This window comes from Sorex araneus, chromosome 5, assembly GCF_027595985.1.
Source record: "Sorex araneus isolate mSorAra2 chromosome 5, mSorAra2.pri, whole genome shotgun sequence".
NCBI lineage: Eukaryota > Metazoa > Chordata > Mammalia > Eulipotyphla > Soricidae > Sorex > Sorex araneus.
This window is the reverse complement of record NC_073306.1, coordinates 125,664,418-125,689,522: the sequence shown is the minus strand read 5'-3', so window position 1 is coordinate 125,689,522 and position 25,105 is coordinate 125,664,418. Positions and strand designations below refer to the sequence as shown.

At 40.9% G+C, this 25,105-nt stretch overlaps 1 protein-coding gene, 1 non-coding gene and 1 pseudogene across 16 annotated transcripts in view; all 3 read left to right on the top strand.

Moving 5' to 3' along the window:
• Positions 1-25,105, top strand: part of PTPRT (protein tyrosine phosphatase receptor type T) — a 1,130,358-nt gene that overhangs the window by 650,643 nt on the left and 454,610 nt on the right. The gene's annotated exons all lie outside the window — the stretch shown is intronic.
• Positions 12,382-12,488, top strand: LOC129405234 (U6 spliceosomal RNA). The gene has a single exon (XR_008630417.1). It is a non-coding gene; the product is annotated as a U6 spliceosomal RNA (small nuclear RNA).
• Positions 19,322-19,434, top strand: LOC129405459 (small nucleolar RNA ACA64; annotated as a pseudogene).

Here is a 25,105-nt window from a genome sequence, read left to right as displayed (position 1 = left end):
AAAAATTTTGACTTGTTCTCACCAGATAAAAAATTTGGCAGATACCTGAGAGATACTATTGGGATTTAGGCATTTAAGTTTAAGCATCCAGTACCATATATGGTGCTCCTGAGTACCATCAGGAGTGACCCCTGAGCAAAGAGTCATGAATAACCACTAAGGTATGGCCCACCCCCCCCCCCGAAAAATAGCTTGGCAAGGATAGCAAATCCTGTGTAATATTTTTATGTAATGCCCTGGTACTCCAATAGGTATATTCCCCAAACCCATTCCTTCAAGCCCAAGTTAGTTTAGCTCCTGAATCTCCTGGAGATACAGAGGCAATCAGTCAAGTCTGAGCCGCACATGATCAGTAGAATCTGAGATACAGCAATGAGAGAAGCACAGTACCTTCCCCAGCCTCCCATTGCCAGTGCAAGAGATTGATACAAGTGCTTTTGGCAAAAAAAGAAACTGTGTGCATATATCATTATAAAATGGCAGGGGGCTGGAATGAGCTTCAACTCCATGGATTGTTGCTATTAGACACTTCTGGTGGGAGAGTGAATAGAAGTTTGCCAAATATGAAGTTTATCCAGGAGGGTAAGATAGTAGACATGTGAAAGGGCATAAGGTGAGAGGCAGGAAGAGGCTTCATAAGGCAGAGCCCAGATTACTACAAGTGACAGACTGCTGTCAGTGTGGTAGCCTCAATAAATCATTACCAATATGTCTCAGCCTTTGTCTAATATACAACATACTCATGATTCATTAGAGGAATAAATAAGACCATCAAGATGGCCCAACGGAGGCCAATTGTCTCACCCTTTCTGTATAGAGCAATAACATTCCCAACAATGGCACAGGTTAATCCCCAGGTGGCTGGATGCATAATATTTCCAAGTGCCAATTAATTCTACTAATCACATTAGTGACAATTAGCAAGATGCTCTGATTAGAGAGCTATGGTCAAGAGGCTCTCACACACTTATGTTTTCTGAAAAATAAGTCTTTCTTTACAGAGTTTATTTATTTCTCCCAATAGGGAATGTGAGATTTGGCTCCAAGAAATTAACCCCTTTTACTCTCTCTCCAACTCCGTGGACTCATAAAAGTAGAGAAAACTTGATACTCCAATAATAATGCTCTAAATTTTATGAAATACTGGGAGAAGGAACCTTGGTAAATTGAATATCTTATGGGAACCTTGGAACATTTTTCTGGGAAATCAGCAGGCAAGGGATGGCCAACCAGGAAGCTGTGCATTAAATTAAACCCCTGACTCCAGCCTCTGCTGTGTAACCTCAAGTCAATATTTTTTTTTAATTTTTGCTTTTTGGGGTCACACCTGGCGATGCACAGGGGTTACTCCTGGCTTTGCACTCAGGAATTACTCCTGGCCATGCTCAGGGGACCATATGGGATGCTGGGAATCGAACCCGGGTCGGCCGCATGCAAGGCAAACACCCTACCTGCTGTGCTATCTCTCCAGCCCCCTCAAGTCAATTTTTGTCTTTTTTTTCTTCTCCTTTTGTTCTATTTTTCTCCACCTTCCCTAGAGTTTGGAAGGATACCTCAAAGTTCAGTCAGCATTTTCATGATCATTCTCAATTCAGTAATTAATTGGAGGAATTGAAATATTTGTATCTGCAGGCTGTGTTGGAAGTAAATGAGCTGGACCCAAAGCTAGTAGTTTAGTTGTGCTTCCTACTTGGGGCAGATACTCTATCCCCTTCCCTCCTGGACTGTGATATAGCGTGAGAAGAGCACACTTTTCTTTTCTTCTCTGGTCTCTAGGAGTTAGCACAGTGCCTTAGCTATGGGCTATGTTTGGAAGACGTGTGGAATGAGTGATGGGATAGAAAGAGAACTGAGTTTGGAATCAAATAATCAGTTCTCCATCCTTCCTTGAGCTAGTCCTTCCTAGTGAGGCAGGTTGCTCAGCTTCACTTTCATTAGCAGTAAAATGATCATCCAATTGTTCTTCTTTCAGTAAAACCCAATGATGGCATTTCAGAGTGTATGAGTAGACACAGAAGCTTTATTAGTTGATTCATTTTATATGGAAAAAATGAAAGCTCAACATTAGCACTTAATAAATTACCATGAAATGTTTTTATTTTACCTTCACAAGTACACAAATAATATATAAATACATACTCACCTTATAAAAATTTAGAACAGAGAATTCCAGGTTCATGACCACCCACTGCTTCCTGTAACTATGCTATTAGTGTAAAAGGCTTACTTAAATGCCTTTTATATACATATGTATCCTATTGACATTTTGATATCTATTTAAAATAGATGTTTAATATTTTCCTTTTTAAAATATTTTTATTCATGAATCACCATGAGGTATAGTTACAGACATACAAACTTTCATGCTTGCGTTTCAGTCATACAATAGTTGAGTACCCATCCCTCCAACAGTGCCCATTTTCCATCACCAATGGTCCCAGCAACCCTCCCACCACCCCCACCTTGCCCCCTCCACCCCGCCCCACCTCTGTGACCCTTTGGCTCTCTCTCTCTCTCTCTCTCTCTCTCTCTCTCTCTCTCTCTCTCTCTCTCTCTCCCCCCCCCCTTTTGGGTGTTGTGGTTTGCAGTAGAGGTATTGAGTGGCCATCATGTTTGATCTGTAGTCTGTTTTCAGCCCGCATCTCCCATTCCAAGTAGGCCCTTCTAGCACCCTTTACTTTGTGCTTCCTTCTTTATCTAAGCTGTCTTTTCCACCAGCATGCAAGGCTGGCTTCTAAGCTGTGGACTAATCCTCCTGGTATTTATATCTACTGTTCTTGGGTGTTAGTCTCTCATTCTGTTACTTTAGATTCCACAAATGAGTGCAATCTTTCTATGTCTGTCCCTCTCTTTCTGACTCATTTCACTTAAAATGCTTAGTATTTTCTAATTTACTTTTTCTCCCTTTCCTTCTTGGATAGTGTATGTTCCTCATAAGAGAGTCAATGTTCATTCATGCCAGATGAGTTGTCTATAATAGTTTTTCTTTTCCAAAATATGTTATTTTACAATTCTTCCCCAACCAGCTTCTTAGGGAACATATTTCTTGGGTAGCTTGACACACATCATCAATATTTTAAGTTTAGTAGGCATTGCTACATTGTTGTCCAATGTGGCTCTATCATTTGGAAGAGAGTGTCTGTTTTCACCCATTGTGTAAACATGTAAAAAAGGAAAGGGGGCACGGGCAGTGGGCACAGGGCAGCAGCGCTCTATCTCTCCCGCCGCCTGTGTTCGGTAGTCTCCAGCTGCTTCCCCCATCCCAGGGAGGTTGATGGTGATGATGAGGCAGGCGAAGGAAGGAACGGAGGGCCAGGCTGGTTGGTCTCAGTTGCAGTTTATTTCATTCCCATCTCCATTCTCCTGAGTCTCCTCCTGCTTCTTCCTCCCCCATGCTACTTCATTCTCCTTCTCCTCTGGATCTGGATCTCGATCTGGCTTCTCTAGATCTGGCACTGGAACTCGCCCTGGGACTGGCCCCCAGCCCACTCTCACAGCCTAGTTAAATCCCCAAGAATGAGGGGTTGGGGCTTACACATAGGTGTGGTCACAGTCAATAGGGGTAAAGTTCTTTCCCTCAGGGGATGCTTCTCCTAGGACAGAATTCTCTTTCAGCACGACCCCCACCCAAGAGTAGAATCCCATGGGTGTGTTTCTCTTCTCCTTGTCCAACTAATATATAAGTATTAATAATATTAATCATTTTGTATGGACACAGCAAGAGATGCATTAAGCTTATAGAATTGCTCTCCTGGAGTCATTTCGATCTCAGACTACAGTGCTCAGGCCAGATTAGTCTTTCCTATCCCTAGCAGGGTCCCAGTCTCGTCGTTGCTTTTGGATCATAACATGGCATGTCCATGACCAAGCTCTTAACTTATAGTTAAGCATTAGGCACTTTGGCCAGGTCCATCTTGATGCCAGGGTAGCACATAACTCACCGCTTGCCCTGGGTCTGTCCTGTCCCTTGTCGGGACCCTGCTTTTGGGGGTGCTAGGAAGTAAGGGCAGCTGAGGCTTAAGTCAAGAAAGCAGATACCTGTGAGTGAATAATATTCGAAGCCAATTAAATCCCATGTTACCAAAACATATTAACAACTGTCTTTAATTGTCCATACAAAAAAGGACATGGTTTTAAAGTAAACTATTCGAAAGACACGAGGAGAGGAGCAAGGCAATATTAACTTACAATACAAGTTCATTGTCCTAGAAAGGTCTGACCTTATAAATTAACAGAGTCTGATTAGGGGAAAAGCTGATTAACTGGTTGGGGAAGAGAGCATAGAAGTGGTTATGGATAGACAAAGGAATGGGAGTGACTCGGGAGCACCTTGATGGGCGTGACTGATATGCCTAAACTCCTTGTGGCAAGGGGAACAGGACATACCAATGTTGTCTTAAACTGTTTAGAGATTATTACCAGATATGCCTAAACTCTTTGTGGCAAGGGAGAAAGGACAAACCAATGATATCCTACAACCTATTTTTATTAGCACTTGACCTTATATGAATTATTTCATTTCTGCCAGTATGATTGGTCAAATATAGTGAGTCACAGCCCCATAATCATAGGAAAGTGGAACACCTTCTCTGCAGGACAGGATGCTTGGTGCACTTTCTTAGTGAGTCTTGTAACAACTTGGGGAATTAGATTATTACTATCTCCATTTCACAGACACTTAACCAGAGGCCTCAAACACTTACCCCTGCTCCATCCTAGAGGTTAATCATAGTGAATGCTCAGGCAGGAGTGTGATTGCTCCATGCAGACATGCTGAAACAGGAAAGAATGTCAGTAGTCAAGAACCCAACAAAAACTTCTATCTGAATGCTGGAGGAAAGAATTAGGTGCAAGCCACCGGATCCCAAATCACCAACTGCCTATCACTGGGAAGATATTTCCTCTCTTGGGATCATCAACTTTTGACTTGCCAAATTAGAATAATATGCATCTTCCTGGATTTCTGAGAGCACTAGAGGACTCTGCAGTAGGCCTAGACTGTTTTTCAGAAACATTATCTGATTTGCAAAATAAAAATCTTATCAGCTCTGAGAAATATTGTGCACACGATGTTTAAAACTGTTGGCCCGTGTGGTCCCTGACCAGAGTTCTCAGTGAATAGTGGGCTGCTGGGGGGGGGGGGGATCTGAAGGATTTTGTTTGCCTTACATCCAGTTAGGGGAGTGTTCTTTCTTCTTTGGGAACTGTGAGGGGTGTGCAGACTGGTTGACGATAACGTGCCCCCTGTTTGACAGAGTGGGATCTGCATGCCAACTTATGGAGGGAGTCATTGAGACCCAAGTGATGCAGTGGCTTCTGACAGTGCACCTGCTATCTGTGTGAGGTTAAGATCTGATTTCGCCACCTCTCACAGCCTTGGTGTAGACAGGTCTAGATCCCTGACCTTTCTGAATCAAGTCACTGTGACATTTTCCCTGCTATGAGAATTGCAAAATCCTCAGGCTCTGGGCATCCCCTGAGGACCCCCGTCTCTTTATCAGGACCCCATTAATGCTGAGATCTCTGTCTAATGTTGACTACCTTGTTCTGTCATCTCTCACCCTGATGTGGTACCATCCTCACACCCTGAGCTGTCTCTCTGAGTTACAGTAGCTATGTTTTGCCTGAGCTCATACTCTGTGCCAGGGCATTTATACATACTCCTGATTTGTTAGCTGTCTGGCCTTTGAGCAGTTTTATGAATCTCCATTTTCCTCTGTTTTCTTTTGGTTTGGGGCCACACCTCGTGGTATTCAGGAATTACTTCTGACTCACTGCTGGTGGGGTTTGGGAGACCATCTGGGATGCTGATAACTGAATTAGAGTCAACCACATGCAAGACAAATGACCTACCTGCTATACTATCTCTCCAGCCCCTTTCCCTGTGTTTTCTCCTTTTCATCATGAACTGGGGGGGCTGGAGTTGCTTCTGTGAGTGTTGGACCTGTCACTGAGAACACACAGCCAGCATCTAGCCTAGCAAACACTGAACATCATCAATAATTCATCCACACTTCTCCATGTGGTTGATGAGTCCCATTTTATAGAGGAGACAACTGAGGCCAAGTGGCTACATGGAATCCCATCAAAAGAGAAGCTGGCATCAGCCCAGGTCTACAGAGCTTGCAGCTAGCTGGCCAACAAGCCAGGTCCTTGATCTCTGGGAAGGAGCTCAAAAATGGCGAGCCATGTTGTTGAGTGTGGTATTTGGTTCTGCCTTGCTGCCTTTATTATGCCGAAGATGCAGGAAATCCACACTCACTCTCTGCTGGCCTTCATTTGCCAAAAACGTAGCTGGAAACTAGTGTATGGTGAACATCCACAGGAAGCACCAGTGTGTGCTGCCAGCACGAATGGCACCAGATCTAAGACCCCACAGTACTGGCCTGACAAGAGGGGACCCAGACTCCTGCTCTTTTCCTTCTGGTTTCCTGATGGGTCTGGTCCAACCGCTCCAGATCCACTGCACCACTCAGCGGCTCTCAGTGCGCCCTGCCCCTCTCGCTAGAAACTCCCCACCTGATGAGAGAAGGTGGGCAGCTGGGAGCAGTGTGCCTCGGCTGGCAGAGAAGGGGCCAGGTGTGCTAAGTGGAGAGGACAGTGGGGTATGCTCCTGGTCATCCTGTGTCCCTCTGCCTGCAGGCATCATTGTCTCCTTCACAGTGGCCATCCTGTTTAGCTGACACGGCACAGAGGCTTGTGGAGGCCCCATGTCCGTGTCCACTCACCTTGAAACATATAGGCCAGGGTGCGAGAACAGACCATTCAACATGTCTGTTACAGTTCATTGTCTTGTTGCTCCCAGCATATGTTGTGAAGGTGAAAGGGCTTAATAATATAGATTATATAATGTGACCTGCAGTCATAGACATCAGTGTAGCCTGCGATGTCTTATATAAGAATACAATGTATGGCAATAGATATGATATGACAAAACAATATATATCTTATTAAGACATTTGACCTGCATCGTGACAGCTTGAGGTAGATGCTTTTGGAATTATCCCATTTTTTTAAAGGATAAACTGAGGCACCAAGAGGTATCTTGCCCCTAAGTGAATACATCCATCCCACCTAGTAAGGGTAGAGCCAGGCTGTCAGCCTACAATATACTCATAGTTGTGTTCCAGCAGCATGTACACCAGAACCAGACTCACGCCCCCAGCCTGTCCCTGCTTTCCTGGTACTTGATTGGCCAATGGCCTGGTGATACCATGTCAGCCCCCTCTGTGCCCTTCAGAGGAGGAGTAAGGCCCTTGATAGAGACACCCGGGCCTGGACAGGAAGGATGGGGCCTAGCATCAGTACCCGCCCAGGTGGATTACTCATTCCTGCAAAGGAACACTGTGTTTGTGGAACAGACCCATCCAAATTCCTCCGTTAGATTTTCTGGAATCAAATTAGGTTGGTGAACAGGCCAGTGGCGTTTTCATCAATTTCTCAGCCTTCTGGAACTGAGCCTGAGTTCCTTGGCCTCCCGCAATGCTGCCTGCTGTTTACTGAGCAAAGCGGCTCCCAGAACCAGCCCTACTTTAGTAATGTGGCAGGGCGACGTGGCGGAGGGAAGATTACAGGTATTAGAGGCCATTTAGGATCATTTAGAATTGAGCTGTTTTCTGAGCAGGCAATTAATTCAGTTGCATTAAAGAGAGCTCCTGGGGCTTCTGCACCTCTCTCTGCCTTAGGAGGGGGTGGGGGAGGCTTCTAATACTGGGCTTTGAAGCTGGTCTGGGCCTTAGTGGTGCAATTTTTTCACTTCATGGCAGTACTGGGGGCCTCTCACCCCATAACAACAGGTCTGCTTTGGGATGGAGAGTGTGATGCAAGGACTGGGAATATAGCTGGGAAGGAGAGTCTGTGATACAGGGGTTGGTGTGTTCCTCAAGCCCATGGCTGGACAAGCTTATGCACAATCCAGGAGCTCTGGACAGAAGCTGGAAAGAATCTGGGACCCAGAAAAGCAAATCTGCTCCCCTGGGGTCCTATCTTCCATTTGAGAACTGATACTGGCTACAAAAGGTTGTGCCCTTTGATAGAGTATAAATGGATCTCCCCCTCCCCCGGGAGGATTCGGGAGTTTTGCCATTCACTGAAAACCTGCTACATGTTGGGTACCGGGTCATCTCTTTGATTAGCCTCAAAAACAGTCCTATGGGAAAAGGATGGCAGAAAGAAAATTGAGATGCAAAGAACTCGAACCATGAACCCCTAGTGTCTGGCCCTCACTGCCACTATACTGACCTCCATGAGTCTGTTTCCAAGGCTGAGATAAAGAGTTGATATCACAGCACATTTCTGCTGCTCTTTCTCAGTCTTACCTGTCCCCCAGACCCAACACCTACCCTGTAATTGACACCTCATGGCCTAGCAGGCTCATTTGGCCATCTCTCTGACCAGACTCCCTAAGGATATGATCCACGTTGGGCTCATGTTTCCAGCTCCTGCATCTGGCAGAGAGACGAAAGCACTGCTGTTCAAACATTTGCTTGTCTGAGGCTTTCTGTCTCAGTTTCTCGGGTTCTGCAATTTCCCTGTTGGTAAAGCAGAGGGCTAGGCTCCATGCTGAGGTATAGGCATGCAGCTCTGTCCTGCTATGAAGCTAGGTTAGTAGTCTAGGTTAGTAACTTACTACTAGTTAGTCTCATAGTAAGCCTTCACAGTCCCATTAGTAAGCCCGAACAGCCCGAACATTCTTAGTAGGACTGTTAGGGCCTACTGCAATCTATGCAGTTCAGGACTATCTCCGCAGAGTGACATGTCTTCCCTATGGTATGAGGAACCCTTGATTCCACACTTTGTCTCTTGCAGTTGGCATCTTTGTACGTCCCCCCTTAGAGACTGAATTCCACTGACAGCTGCTTCTACCCATGGTTGACTGGACTGCAGCAAGAAGGCTCCCATGAGCAGAACTCAAGGGAATTAGGGAGCCAAGAGATATCTCCTGCATGTTTAATGAGTGAGTGCTTGAGAAGATCTGCCAGTTTCCTCATCTATGAGACCCCTGCCAGTGAGCCGGGCACATCTGTTTTCCCAAAGGAAAACAATTATCAATGAGAAAGATCAATTTGTAGAGTCTTCCTTCTTCCCCAATGTCTGGCGATGCCCTTTGGACTTTTCCGAGCTACAAGGGAGCTTTTCATAGAAGCAAACGCAGACCATACTCATAGCAAACAATATGCTATAACGAAGTAGAGTAACCTTTGTCTGCCACCCCCCAGGTAAAAAGTCAATTTTCTTTTTGTCTTTGTTCTCCTTATTTCAGAAGATGGATACTCATAGCCCAAAATTTCAAACTAACTTGAACTTTTACCCCTAAGAAAATCATTGTTGGCACATCAATATGTATCACTGTCTTCCAAACTTGCACATTTTGAAGTTACCAACTTTCTTAGATTAAAAACAAAAAGATTCCAACCCCAAAGTAGGTCAAATCTCTGTGCCTCCAAAGAAATGCAGTCAGAGTTGTCCTTGGTCTTTTTAATCTTAAGTATGTCTCCCTGTCGGCACTGACTGTTTTAGGTTGGATTTGAAGGTAGGGACATGGTACTGGGTACTATCATAAGGACTATTCTAGGGCCACTTTCCCCAAACTGTTACATGGATCAGCAGCAACTTGTTTAGCTGTGTTCTTGTTGCAAAAGCAAAGTACTTGGGTCCTGTGGATGCCTTACTCCCATCCTGCATTTTCCCCCTTTTCACTTCAGCTGATGGTATGAACTAGAGCCTGGGTAATCTGGGGTTTCAAAAAGTACCTTGTTTCAGAGGAAAGCACCAATATTTTCACTGATGCAAAGGCAAGACAACATTATATGCAGAGCTTCTTCTGTATCTCCTGATTAACCTCTTTCCATATAACTAGTCCCCAAAGTCACTTACTCTTCAATTCTGAGCTACTTAGCTGCTCTCTTTCAATGTTCTCGCAGCAGTGCACACTTCCCTACACATCCCTCCAGTAGAATGCTTCACCAATCCCGTTGGGTTATCTGTGTCTGTCTCTCCCTCCAGACTGTGTACTCTGGATGGATAGGATCTTGGAGCAATGGTACCATGACGGAGGAGTGGGTAGATGGAGGAGTTATAGTCATCCAAAAGAGTGCAACTTGGTCCCTACATTCCTTAAAAGAAGATGACATGGAATTTTATTTAACCACTCTTCAATAAGCCACTTCTTTCTCATCAAATTTGTGAGAACTGTTTCTTGAGACTTTATTCATACCTTCTTTTGTTCCAAGAGAGAGAAAAATAAATTAGTGTTGTGCAGCAGGTAGTGAGTTCACAGCCATAAATTCAGCTAGTATCCACAAAATCCGATTTTGCAACAGTCTTGATTTGCTCCTGGACAAAGAAGCAATATTCTATTCTCTGTGCAGGACAGGGATAGAGGGAGAAGGTGGGGACCAATTGAATTGACTCACTTTTTAGTAGCTCAAGTTTTAATATTTCCCTGTAAACCCCATTTATTGTTCATTTTTGAGTCACCTTTTATCCCTAACACATTTCTCAGGAGTCCAAGAAATTTTTTATTGAGATATTAAAATGAACTTTATTCAGGGTTCACAGAGGGAATTTCAAAGCTGGTGGTGATTACTCTCAACATGAGGCTTCATCTCCCCTTCTGACCTTCTCAGTTGTGGTTTCTCCTGTTCTAGATGCCTCTCATCAGTCACGACTGTGTCTGCACAGCCTCTCTCAGGGGTTCCAAGGGGGTTTTCCACCTCCAGATGCACTTTTTCACCTTTGTTAGACAGAACCTTCAACTGCCATTCTTAGAGGCAATGGGAATAGGAAATATTGGTTTCCTTTCTCTTTAACACAGCAATCATATTGGCAATACAGCAATCATAGTAGCCTTTATTGGGGAACTACATGCCATGTGCCAGGCTAGAGACCAACTTTAGCTTGCAAATGAGGAAACTGACTCAGGGTGATGCATTAAAATGAGGCAAGAGCTTGATACCTGTATTGCAAACTGTAACACCAATAGGACAGAGAGAGTAAGAGGGAATGTGCCTGCCACAGAGGCAGGGGGTGAGAAGAGATGGGGGTGGAGGGGGATATACTGGGAACATTGGTGGTGGAGAATGAGCACTGGTGGAGGGATGGGTATTTGAACATTGTTTAACTGAAACACAATCAGGAAAGTTTGTAAGTCTGTAACTGTATCTCACGGTGATTCATTAAAATAAAAATAAAATTAAAAAAATAAAAATAAAAATCAATAAAATGGGGCAAGAAATTCAGAGTATAGATGGCCACACCTATGTCACATAGAAGATTATGCCTGCCTCTGGCTCCATTCTCCCAAGTTAGACCTTGCAGGACACATCAAAGGATTTAAAAGGACAGCTGTGACAAACTGATGAGTGGCAGCACCATCAATGAAGAGTGGCTTGGTGTTAGAAGGAAAAATAGAGAAACAGAAAACTTTAGAAGGGAAACAACTGGCAGATAATAAGCCCTTTCAAAGAACAAGGCCCAGTTGTTAAGAAATAAAGAAAATTCTAGAATTTATGACCTCATTTATTTTTTCTTTTGTTTTGGTTTGAGTCTACTCTCAACTGGTTCTGTGGTTCTGTGGGGACTGTGGCATACTGGGGATCTAAAGCAGCCCTCACACATGCAAGACAAGAGCTATACTTTAGTTATTTTTCCAGTCCTGGCCATATTTCTAAAGTATTGAAGTAGAGAAGTCTGAAGACTACAACCATAAAAAGCAATTTATTTATTATTTCTCTGCTTATATTTAGGATATTTAAATTCTAAGCATGTGAAGAATCCGTTCATGTGCTATTTTGGTGATTATTTTTAGTTTGTACATAATTGTAATAAGGATGTGCTTTTATGATTTATAATAAAATATTTTTATCATATTCCTGACTTTCCTATTGGCAACTTCTAAACCCTTGGAATTTCTAAAGTGATGACAGTAGTAAATATTTTTTTTTAATGTTAAAGAGAGGACTTTTAGAACCTATGGATCTTAGGAGGAGAAGAATATGAGGAGAGGTATGAAGATTTAATGAATCAACCATGGATTATGATTTAGCTATTGGTTCTTGTGTAAAGAAGCCTTCATAGCTCCCCTCCCCCCCAAAAAATAAACAGGTTCTAAGAGCACCCAGGTTGGGGAGCACTGGGAGGTGCTAGGACAGTTGCCTCTCTGAGAGGGCTTAGCTCTGAACCTCTTTCCCATAATTTTCCCTCTGCATGGCTTCCATCTAGGTATTCCTGAGTTATATCCTTTGACAATTAATCAATGAGTTAGTAAGTCAAATGTATTCTGAGTTCTGTGAGTAGAGTTAGAAAATTAATCAAACCCAAGGAATGGGGAATCTTGGGAACCAGTAAATTATTTTCAATTGATCAGAAGTGGAGGTAATAGTACTTGCTTTGGCAGCACATACACTAAAATTGGAATGATACAGAGAAGATTAGCATGGCCCCTGTGCAAGGAGGATACGCAAATTCATGAAGCGTTCCATATTTTTCAAATGCAAAAGTTCATAAGTTTGCAACTGTACATCACAGTGATTCTCTAATAAAAAGTATTTAAAAAAATAAGTGGAGGTAATAAGCTGAACTTGTAATTAGGATCTGAAGTCCAAGGAGGGCTCTTCAGAACCCCCCTAAACCCCGAATCTAGTTTGTGTGTATTATTTAGAAGCACAGGCAATGACCCGAATTTGTGGTTGCATCTGAACAGGGAGGAAGGGAGCAGTCTCATAATACTGATAATTATAATTATAATTATAATACTTACAATACTCATGGAATCCTATGCTATCGCATGATAAATGGTATCAGACTTGAATGAAATTGTAGGACAGCAAGTCAGAATCTGTAGAATTACCTTTTGTAAATTCAGAAAACCCCCTCTACATATGGATAAGTAGTACCACAATCTTTTAAAGTACAATTTATGGCACTGTTTATTATGAATTTTAAGAGTTTGCACAGAATTATAGAAAGTTTTAATTATGGAATTGGTCATCCTGAAGAGGAAGCTTAGAATTATATATATATATATGATTCCTCTAGTACCCAGACTTAGGATATCCAGGTCAGAAGAATTAGAGGTGATAAAGAATATAAAAATGATTCTTATCTTCAGGCAAGCATATTTGAGTTTAGAACTCTAGTTTAGTTTTTGACATAAACAATTCAATCATTCATTTGTTCTTGAGTATCAACAATACAGTAGGCATGTGAGGGGTGTTAAATATAGAGTGTAAATATACACGTATATAACACATGATGCTACTAGACTGTGCAGAACAGGGTTATTTGACCAGATTTGAGATCGATGAAGTTACTCAAAATTTAATCTGAGTTATGAAAGGTGAGTAGGCATTCAAGTGCAAATTTAGTTCCTTCTTCCCAGGTTCTGGGTTTGCAAGAAGCATAGCACATCCTAATAACAATAAAATGTCCAACTTGAGTGGTTCAAAATCAGATGGACCAAATCATGGATCTTCTAGACCGTCTTAAAGATTTTTGTCTCCATACTTAGAACGATAGGGAAGCACCAAGATGGGAATACTGGGAAAGTTGAGTGTAGCATAGTTTTGCATTTTTAAATATGCTCAGTTCTACTAGAAAGAACTTGGAATTCATTTTTCTAAGTAACTTAATAAATGGTAGTTTTGTGAAGCCAGAATAATGCTATTAGCACAATGCATCCAGCTAAACAGCCTATTGAAAAACTGACCTTGGTTGCCAACTACCATTTATAACTTGGTTTCTGTAAGAAAATGTATTCCAAATTCCAGACAACCTAGTTACAAATGACATTTTGGGGGACAGCCTATAATCTACTTAGACTTGTAAAAAGCCTCCAACATTTTCTCTATCAAAGGTTGTTAGGAAAGGTGAGTAACAGACCCTTGATTGTGGGATGGCAGTACAAAGAGCCAATGCTCTCTTCTGATCTTCCAATCCCCCCTTTATGGAATTAAAAAAAAAGACAGAAGAAAAGGAAATTCAAGCACTCTGATAAAACTAGGAAGATTGTATCATGCTGGACAGTGACTATGATAAAGGGATGCAGTATACAAATCAAGAATATAGAGATGTGGGGCTGGAGCGATATCACAGCCGGTACGGCCTTTGCCTTGCACGCCGCCAACCCGAGTTCGATTCCCAGCCTCCCATATGGTCCCCTGAGCACTGCCAGGAGTAATTCCTGAATGCAGAGCCAGGAGTAACTCCTTGGTATTGCTGGGTGTGACCCAAAAAGCCAAAAAAATATAGAGAGAGATGTATTGAAAGAGATAATTTCTTGCTGCAGACCTCCCATGGTTTGTAGGACTATTTATAAGATTGGCAGTGTACCTCAAGGGGCAAAAGCAAAAACCCACTTGGTGTTTAATGTCAGGAATAGCAAACATGGGGTGAGGCAATGCCTTGATACAAATACACATCCCAGAAAAACAATAAGGGGATGACTGAATAAATAACCAAAATGACAATCCAATAGAGTATCAGAGTGGAAGAGATTGAACTCCTACATTGATCTATTCCAGGTAAAATGACTAATCCATATACCCAACACTTTTCTGCCATAAAGAATTTTTCTATGGTTTGGAGATAATTCCTGCTAACTTAAACAATGGCCTAGACACTACTCCAATGAAGCCTACAAATAGCTAGTGAAAGTGAAACTCAAGTAAAATATTTAAGTCAAATAATGGTAACAATATTTATTTTTTAGAAGGGAGCCAGTACAGATTCTATACAGAGATACTTCATTAAGACTTAAGAATATAATTGGAAAAGTCGAGTTAAGTGTGCACACACGTGTACACACAAACACACACATACACACACATACACAGAGGCTCAAAAGTTGGATTTTTATAGCATCATAAAATAAAATAACAAAATTTATCACCATTAATTTAAAGTAAATTAATTTTAGTATGTTAATATAGTTTATGTAGTAGCTCTATATTAATATTAACATATTAATATAGTACCTCTATAGTTTAAAACTCAACACTTGAAGATGAAACATGGTTTTGTTTACGTAAATAGTAAGATAGCATTTGTAGCATTGCCGGCCCATTGTTCATCGATTCGCTCAAGTGGGCACCAGTAACGTCTCCATTATGAGACTTGTTGTTATTGTTTTTGGCATATTGAATAAGCCATGGGTAGCTTGCAAGGCCCTGCTGTGCGGTCGGGATACTCTTGGTAGCTTGCTGGGCTCTCTGAGAGGGACGGAGGAATAGAACCCAGGTCGGCTGCCAGAGGAATCAAACATGGGTCGGCGGTGTGCAAGGCAAATGGCCTATCCACTGCACTATCACCCCAGCCTGAGAGAAAATCAGTCTGATAAAAATTAAGAATTGGCCACCAATAAAATATTATATAGACATATATTTTGTTTCTGGGAGAAGAAAATTGATCCTAAAAACAATGCTGACAATCCAAGAGAGACAGTTAATCAAATAAATTGGCAAACAGCATGCTAAACAAACACTGATTATATGAAAACAATATAATATTTGGTGAGTATATGTATACAAAACAGTAGAGATCTGAACTATTGGACAACACCAGTTTATAAGGTAGAAGGGAGTTGATTGGAAGAGTGTTGCTTTGCATGCAAAGTCTCAAACTTGGTACTAGTAACTGTGTACCAAGACTTGTTCCCTAACATCACCAGGAACAGCTCCTGAGCACTGTCAAGCCATGACCCAAAAAGGAAAAGCAAAAAAATTTCTAACAATCTTGACTTACCTGGGAAATAGGGCACTGATGGTATTTATACTTTAAATGAAATTGTTGGCCGGATACCGGGGCAGCCCCAGCCGGGGACGGTGCTCGGCTCCGGCCGGCTGGGTTTTCGGCCCCGGTGCCCATGCCTCTGCAGAGCCGGTGGATGTGGAACGAGCGGGAACCAGAGACAGCTTTAGGAATTGGGGTTCCAGCAAGTGCTTGCACCCATGTATGGAGACTGTGAACTAAGCTTTTGCCCCACGCCGGCTGACAGAGGAAATAACTTTCCTTCTTGGTCACTCTCCCCTCCGGGAGAAGGCGTGGTGTCCGACATTTTGTGGGTCCGTTGAGAAGGTATGAACTTTTGGCTCGAAAAAAAAAAAGTGTGCTTTGAACTTGAAACAGCTGCTGGATACCGGGGCAGCCCCAGCCGGGGACGGTGCTTGGCTCCGGCCGGCCGGGTTTTCGGCCCGGATGCCCGTGCCTCTGCAGAGCCGGTGGATGTGGAACGAGCAGGAACCAGAGACAGCTTTAGGAATTGGGGTTCCAGCAAGTGCTTGCACCCATGTATGAAGACTGTGAACTAACTTTGGCTACATGCTGTTCCAGGAAGGGAAATGGGAAATGATTCATTTTCAAACTTAAATCTTCGCGGACTTAATTACTATAATACAGAAATTGTAAACCGCGCGGCCGCTACTGCGGCCGCGCAACATTTTATCTCTTCATTCTCATCAGGGGAAAACTTATTATCAAATATTTCCCTGTTAATAGAGCTGTATTCTTAGGGGATAAATTCCAACAAAAATAGTGAGTCTGTTTTGAAACTCTAACAACATGTGTTGAAATCTGGAATGTAATCAAGGTAAAGAGAAAAGGAAGTGAAATTATCACTCATGTACGGGGTGGGTTGGGGGGTGAGGGGTGGGATGTATACTGTTTTTTTTTTGTTTGGTTTTTTATTTTATTTTTGCTTTTGCTTTTGTTTTTGTTTTTATTGGTGGTGAAATATGGGCACTGGTGAAGGGATGGGTGTTTGAGCATTGTGTAACTGAGATATAAGCCTGAGAACTTTGTAACTTTCCACTTGGTTATTCAATAAAATAAATTAAAAAAATGAAATTGTTATCATACAATTAATAGTAAGTGTTGAGAAACTCTAATGCAAACAAATTAAAAGTAGGAACAGCTGAGAGAACATGAATTAAAGAATAAAATGTAGTTATATATTTCAAGACAAAGTTAACATACAAAATAAGTTAACAACTAAGCTCAAGTTTAACAGATACCCTAATAAACTGTTAACTTTATAATAAACTCACCACTGATGACAAATATTATCAGGTTACATTGTTTTGAAAAAGAGGGGAATAACAAGTTACATTCTGGAAAGTGACTCAGTCATTTTAATTGTCATAGATTTCCTCATACAGAGAAAACTGAAATAGCAAAGTCCATGAACCATATCTACAAAAGATTGAGATTATATGCTAGTCCCATGGTGAAATACAAACTAGGAGCAGGGTAGGTCAAACCACTGATAACCATTACTGAGACATATTCATTTAGAACTTTGGATTTTAAAAAAAAAGTATGGTACTACCAGTCATAAGGGCAAAATCACTCATTAAGAAAATGCAACAAATTATTATCAGACTAAAACCTACAAAATCTATACAAAATCAGGAACATAAGAAAGAAGAGGGCAGCAAGACATAGTGTAAGGACTCAAGAGTCAAAAATGGTCCACATGTACATACTGGAGAACTTGAAAGTCAAGTTGAGAATAGTAGCTGAAGACTTGGAGTAGTCTTACACACCCAATAATGAATGCAAACAAGGGATCCACAGTAAAGGCCAAGGCAGCTGGAGCAACAATAAATACTGGAATTAAGAATCTGAGTTTAATCCCCTGTACCTCATATGGTCTGTCAGGTATGATCCCTGAGTGCAGATCCAGAAATAAGCCCTGAGCACCACTGGTATGACGAAAAGAAAAGAGAAAAGAAAAGAAAAGAAAAGAAAAGAAAAGAAAAGAAAAGGAAAGGAAAGGAAAGGAAAGGAAAGGAAAGGAAAGGAAAGGAAAGGGAAAAGAAAGGAAAAGAGAAGAAAAGAGAAGAGAAGAAAAGAAAAGAAAAGAAAAGAAAAGAAAAGAAAAGAAAAGAAAAGAAAAGAAAAGAAAAGAAAAGAAAAGGGGGCAAAGAAATAACAGTTGAAAAGGACAGAGAAGGGAGTGACTGGACTGGAAATTGAAGATGTTTATGCGATTGTAAGGAAAACAGATCTGAAGAATGTGAGAAAGTAAGCAATACTTTGAGCAGTATATCAAAACAGCAAAGGAGTGTTCTATGAGATGAAGGAGATAGCAAAGGGTTACAGGCATATGCTTTGCATCTGACTAGCCCCATTTTTAAAAAATTTTATTTTGTTTTTATAAAGTTGTTTATCATATTTGATTACATTTAATATTCAAACACCAATCCCACCACCATTGCATATTCCCACCACCATATTTGTATTGTTTCCATTCTGAACCCCAAACCCTGCCCCCAAAGCTGAACCAAAATAATTTATTTTGCATTGCTTGTTATGAATAACCCACTAAAAATGATCCCCAAAAAGGTTTCTTAGAGGAATGTGTATGAAGATTGTTGCATTTCACCCTGGAGCCATTAAGTCCTTCTATAAGAGATTAATAACATGTTATTAAAGGTTGATCCTTTTGTGCTTATATTTCTTTTTTTTCTTTTTTTTTTGCTTTTTGGTTCACACCTGGCAATGCACAGGGGTTACTCCTGGCTCATGCACTCAGAAATCATTCCTGGCGGTGCTCAGGGGACCATATGGGATGCTGGGAATCGAACCCGGGTCGACCGCGTGCAAGGCAAATGCCCTACCCCCTGTGCTATCACTCCAGCCCCCTGTGCTTATATTTCAATCTGTATAAATATATTCTCCCCTAAGATTGGTTGCTTTCTTTAAACCCCATCAAATGTGGTGTGCTACTCTTGGTATATCAGTGCTGTAAAGTATGAGTTGTCGTGTGGCCACAAATGCAGCCGTGTGCTCTAGGAATAGATTCACTCAAGGGCTAGCTTGATTTTCATCCCTTACACAATGTCTTGAGGATGAGGATTGAAATTGCTGGATGTGATCCTGAGGTCTCTGCGCACCTTAAAATGTTCCGGGTAATCCTCTCCACTGCAGGGTGCGATCAGCACTGTAGACTGGGCCTGTGCTCTGAGCCACTGGCCTGGCTGGATGAGAATCATGAGGAGGAACCCTCAGGCTCCCTGAGCACCAGTTGGGAGACACCCCCCTCTCAAAAAAAAAAGAGTTAAAAATTAATTTTTGAAGGGCTGTAGGGATAGTACAGTGGGTAAGTTATTTGCCTTACATATGACTGATCCCAGTTAGATCCCTGGTACCCCATATGATCCTCCAAGCACAACCAGGGATGACCCCTGAGCACAGAGCCAGAAGTAAGCCCTGAGCACCACCAAGTGTGGCCTCCCAAAATAAAGAAATTTAAACTTCATCTTCTTCTAAATATTCTGGAAAACTAAGTTCACATAAGAGAGAGTACATGCTTAGGATCAGAACACATTAAAAAGTATCAAGAAATAGAAGAAGATTTGCTACCCAGAGCCAGAATGACCTCAGCTTACTGTCCACTGTTCAGTGTGGGGTGGAGAAACTGAGGCCCAGACACACCCAGAGCTGGCCCCTCTCCACTCAGTCTTCTCTTCTGCCCATTGAATGCACGGAGTACCAGAGCCTGAGGGCCCACTGGGGCAGGGAGGGAGGGAGAAAAGGAAGAAAGGGGTTGGATTCTCTGCTTTTCAGTAAAGTTGCTAATGCTGAAAAAAATAGAATAGCATTCCGCAGACAATAAAAATATACCAGATAAGCATGACTCTAAGTCAGATAAATGCTCTAGTATACTAGTTATATTATACTATCTCAAAACAGTGTGTGTGACACTAAAAGAAGTGATACTTAACATGAATCACTGTCACTGTCATCCCGTTGCTCATCAATTTGCTCGAGCAGGCACCAGTAACATCTCCATTTTGAGACTTGTTGTTACTGTTTTTGGCATATTGAATACACCATGGATAGCTTGCCAGGCTCTGCCATGCGGGAGAGATTCTTTCAGTAGCTTGCCAGCCTCTCCTAGAGGGGCTGAGGAATCAAACCCGGGTCAGCCGCATGCAAGACAAATTTCGCTACCACTGTGCTATCACTTGAATAAACAATAAAAATTAAACTAAAAAGGACTTCAATGCAGTCACAGGATTCAGGAAATAGGAAAATCTAAGATTAACACATCACAAAAGAAAATAACCTGAAGAAAAAGTACATTAAAGGGTCAAAGAGAAAGTAAAGGTGATAGGGCAGTTGCCTTGCATGCGGCCAACCCTAGTACAATCACTGGCCTACGGTCTTCCAAGTACTGCCAGGAATGATCTCTGAGTATAGAGCCAGAAGTAGCCCAAATATCAAACAAGGAAGAAAATTAAAGGAGGAAGCTCTTATAAAATAAGTGGGCTAAAGAGAAAAATGAACTATTCCAAGAGTGATTAAGGTTGTCATTGGTTGAAATAGAGTTTCAGATGAAGAAACTCAATGCAAATTAGATAAATATCCAAAATATAACTCAAGAAAACTTTATTGAAATAAAACCAACACAAAATTACACACTGAAAATACTTTAGAAAGCAACTTGAAGTGGCCATCAATGAGGCATATTTTTTTAGTTTATTTTAAAAGAAAAAAATGTGTGCTTCCAGCAAGATGACTAAGTCATATATAAAGGAAAGAAAATCAGATTATTATCAGACATTTTGACAGCAATGTATTGTGCCAGACGAAAATGGAGTAATATATTTATGATACTCAAGGAGAGAAAACATAAGCCAAGCACTTTATATATAGCCAGACTGACTTCAAGCATAAGGACTGAAGACAAATTGCTATCACATGCAAGAAATTAAAAAATATTGTTCTCCTGAGTTCTTCATGAGGAATCTTCTCAGTAATCAGCTTAAGTCAACCAACATGATTAGAGAACATCAACATAAGGTTTGATGGTGACTATGAAATATTCCATTGTATGGACAAAATGGGGTATCATGTGACTTTATGCTCCTACAATGTATAGTCAGCACAATTACTAAAGATGCCTAAACACAGATAAAGCATCTATGAGAAATTTTTGCTGATTAAATGATCCAATTAGTGGGGCTAGTGTAGTTATCATTACTGCGACTGCTATTTACATGGTAGAGAAAAGCATATGAGTGATTGTATGAGATCCTTTTTTTTTTCCAACCTTCTCCAGAGCTAGAACTCTTGGGGAAGCAACACAATGCAGATGTCAGGTAGAAAAGCTAAACTGAAAACATTGTAGTTCTGCACTTAGAGTGGAAATGATCATAGGAATTCAAGAGATATATCTTGGCTTCATATGTAGTGGTAAGGCAGTGTGAGCATTATTGGATTGGGATCAAAATAAGCTAATGAGAGAAACAGAGAGAGAGAGAGAGAGAAAGACAGAGAGACAGAGAGAGATAGAGAGAGTCAGAGAGAGATGGACAAAAAGTTGTAAAGATAATGTGATATATGGAAGAAAATTTGATGATTAATGCAAATGCATAAATTCAGATGCGTGTATGCATAAGTTAGCATGAATACACATAATTTCAACCTCTGCTGCAAAGAGCTAGAAGCAATGATATAGCGCTCCAGTGATGGTGAGCACAGCTAACAGTCAGATCTGAGTCTCTCAGTCCCACTCTCCATAATTATTATTCAGGCTTCCTGAGACAAGGAGTTGATTTCAGAGCTGGAGGAGAAAAATGATGAGATGAAATCCGACCTAGAAATCCAGACTTTTAAAATTAATGTTTTTGTTTGGGGACCAACACCAGCAGTGCTAAGAGCTTACTCCTGGCTCCATGCTCAGGGATCACTCTTGGCAGGACTCAGGAGACCAGATGGGACATTGGGGACTTACCCAGGGTCAGTCACATGCAAGGCCAGCATCTTACCCACTGTACTCTCTGGCCCCTAAAATAATGTTTTGGATAAATTGCACTTGAGAGAAAAGGAGGATAGGCACATGGAGGGAAATCTGTAAAATAGAAAAATAAGGCATCTACATTAAAAAAACAAATGAACACATTTACAAAGAAATGACTTATTTATTTATCTGGGGGGTGGAGAGCACTCAAACAGTTGTTGAGCCACAGGAACCTGTCCTAGTAACTTGGTTCAATGTGAAGACCACATACATGGTCTGCTGTACCCTTTGGGGCCAGGAATTGACCAGGCCACCCCATGGTTGCCCAGTAGCTCTGGCAAAGCTCAGAGGACTGTGTGGAGCTAGGGATAGAGCGAGTATAGACTTCATGCAAGGCCTTAACCCCTAACCCATTTTTCTGGCTTCTACACTAGAAATGTAAAGAATTCTACATTTAGAACTGAAAAGCATATTCTTTTAAATCACACATAAGACACATATAGAATCGATCAAATTTAGAACTCAACCAAACTTTATATTGTAAATGAAACCCATTTATTTATATTTCTCCTCTCTCTTTCTCTCCCGCTATTTTTCCCTCTTCCCAGTAATTTCGTAAGACTGAATAAGGGAGGGGAGGAGGGCAGAAAGAGATGCCAACAATTATAAAAACAAAACTATGAAGATATAGATACAATTACATTCTTTTAAAATTCCAAATAACCACTCACAGATTAGCAATTACGTTAAAATATACCCACTTCAGGTGCAACAAGACGACAGTGAAGCGGCTCTATACATTTGCTTACAGGTTTTGTATAAACAATATTCATGCATAAATGTGCAGGTGAATGTTTGTTACAGTTTTATTCATACCGCTCCAAATTGGAACCATACCAGATGTTCCTCAGCTAGTGAATGGTTAAACAAGTACCTGCGTACCATGGAAACTCAGTAATGAAAAATAGAATAAACTATTGCTACCTACAGCAGCCTGGATGAATCTCAAGAAAACTAGGCTGACTCAATCTCCCAAGTTATAGATGCTATGATTCTACCTCTGTAGAATTCTTACAATGATTAAATAGTTTTTCCCACCCAGTAGAATTCAGATTAGTCACTGCAGTGTTAGGGAGGGAATTAATGTTGCAAAAGTGCAGGTGATATGAGAGACCCTGTGATGACAAAAAGATCCTCTGCCCTGACTGCATTGATACCAATGGCACCATTGTGATCACTGTTTTCTAAGTTTTGCAAAATGTTAAAATCAAAAGTAGGGAGAAGGGATAGATAGAAGGTACAAAAAGTTGTACACTGGTGTTTTACTTACAACCGCCTATAAACTACAGCTGTCTTTAAAATTTGGTGAAAAAAATAAATAATTCAGATTAAAGTATATGGGAATATTGCAAAAAATTAGATTTAGAGTATGATCTTTTCCTTTTTCTTTCTTTTTTTAAAGTTATGTTTTGGGGACAGGTACACCCGACTATGCTCATAGCCTACCCTTGGCCTGTGCTTCGGGATCACTCATGGCGGGACCATATACAGTGCTGGAGATCAATCCTAGGTCAGCTACAAGCAAGGCAAGAACCCTACCTGCTGTATTGTCTCTCTGGCCCTCTCCTTCTTTTCTATTTTAAGCTGAAAATTGGATATTTAAAGCTAGTGTTCTCAAATGAAGGAGCCTGGGGGGGGAAAAAACTATTAAAGAAATCCTAAGAAAGTTTTTAAAAATGGATATAATTTGCATAACAATGGAGATGAATCAAAGGGGGAAATAAATATAAAGAAGATGAGCAAAGTGAAAAAGAAGGAAAAGCCGCACATGTGCACACATATACACAACAAGCACATACAGGAATGTTAAAGGAAGCAATGGTTCGCCTGCAGTATCACAGAATTTAAAATCTAAAAGAATATCATGAATAATCTATTACTCAGTAAACTTGGAATCAGAAGAAATGGAAAATTTCCAAGAGAAATACAATAATATTAACTTAGAAGGAAACCCCTGAGTTAGTGATATCCACTAAAGAGGTACAGAAATATGGAAGAAAAAGATCCAGAACAAAGTCCATGCTACAGGAAAAAAAAGACCAGAATTTTCCAGCTAGATTTTTTATATACATACATCTTTATGTTAATGAGGGAGTTACCATTTTAAAACCTAAGATAATGGGAAGGTTGACAATAAATTAGAGGAGAAAGTTTATTAGGAAATATTACTAGAAGTAATGCTTTTACTAGCAGAGATAAACACGATCATTATATATCAACACATGCATAATTCATCTTGAAGTTATAACACCTTCCAAACTGGGAATGTCACTATTAATGCAGCTCTCAAAATTCAAAGAAAGTGTTGCTATAACTACAAGGAGAGCATAACATGTATACCATCATTGTGGCCAATGTTCCCTCATACCCTTGCTCAGTATGCCGTACTTTAATCATAATAAAATATCAATTTGACAGTAACAGTAAGATTACAAAGCATAAGTAACTGAAGACTACATATTATTTTTAAACATTTTTTGTCTGTTTGGGTTTTTTGGTTACACCCAGTGGTGCTCAAGGCTTATTCCCGGATCCGTACTCAGAAATCATTCCTGATGGGGTGACAGGTACCATACCTGGTGCCAGGACTCCAACCTGGTTTGGAAGTGTACAAGGCCAGCACCTTATCAGCTGTGCTATTGGTTTGGCCCCTCAAACATTTTAAGTAAAGTAATACTGCATATATTAACTTTAGATTAATTCTCAAAATAATATGTATCACATAGGCTGTTTTATATTTGTAAGCAGTTAATATAAAATCAATAGAATTAATTTTACAAAATTCTATCACTTATGTCTCTTGTCATCCCATTGTTCGTCAAGTTATTCGAGCAGGCGCCAGTAACATCTCCATTCTCTCCTGTCACATGCTAGTGTAGTCCAATGGCATCTGCTCACTCCAGAAACACAAAGAGCCTCAAACTGTTCATTCAGGGTCTTGAAAAAGAAGTCTGACCATCTCATAGGTGGGCAGCCACTCGGTCTTTTGACGTCCCCTGGAATCCAGTCGGTAATAGCTCTAGTCCAGCGGTCATCTCGAAATCGAATTAATTACGTGTCTGGCCTGCAATTCCCAAAAATCTGTAGGGAACTGAAATACCACCTAAATTATTCAAAGAGGAAATCACAGTAATAATTGGAAAATATTTTGAACTACATAATGAAAATTTTATTTTCAAAATGTATAAAATATTAAGCAAGGTAGTAAAAAGAAGGGTTAATGAAAAGTCGGTTTATTTTTCAATTATTCTCAAGTTCTGTTTTACTAAAACAGAACTTGGAAATGAGTTAGGAAGTCAT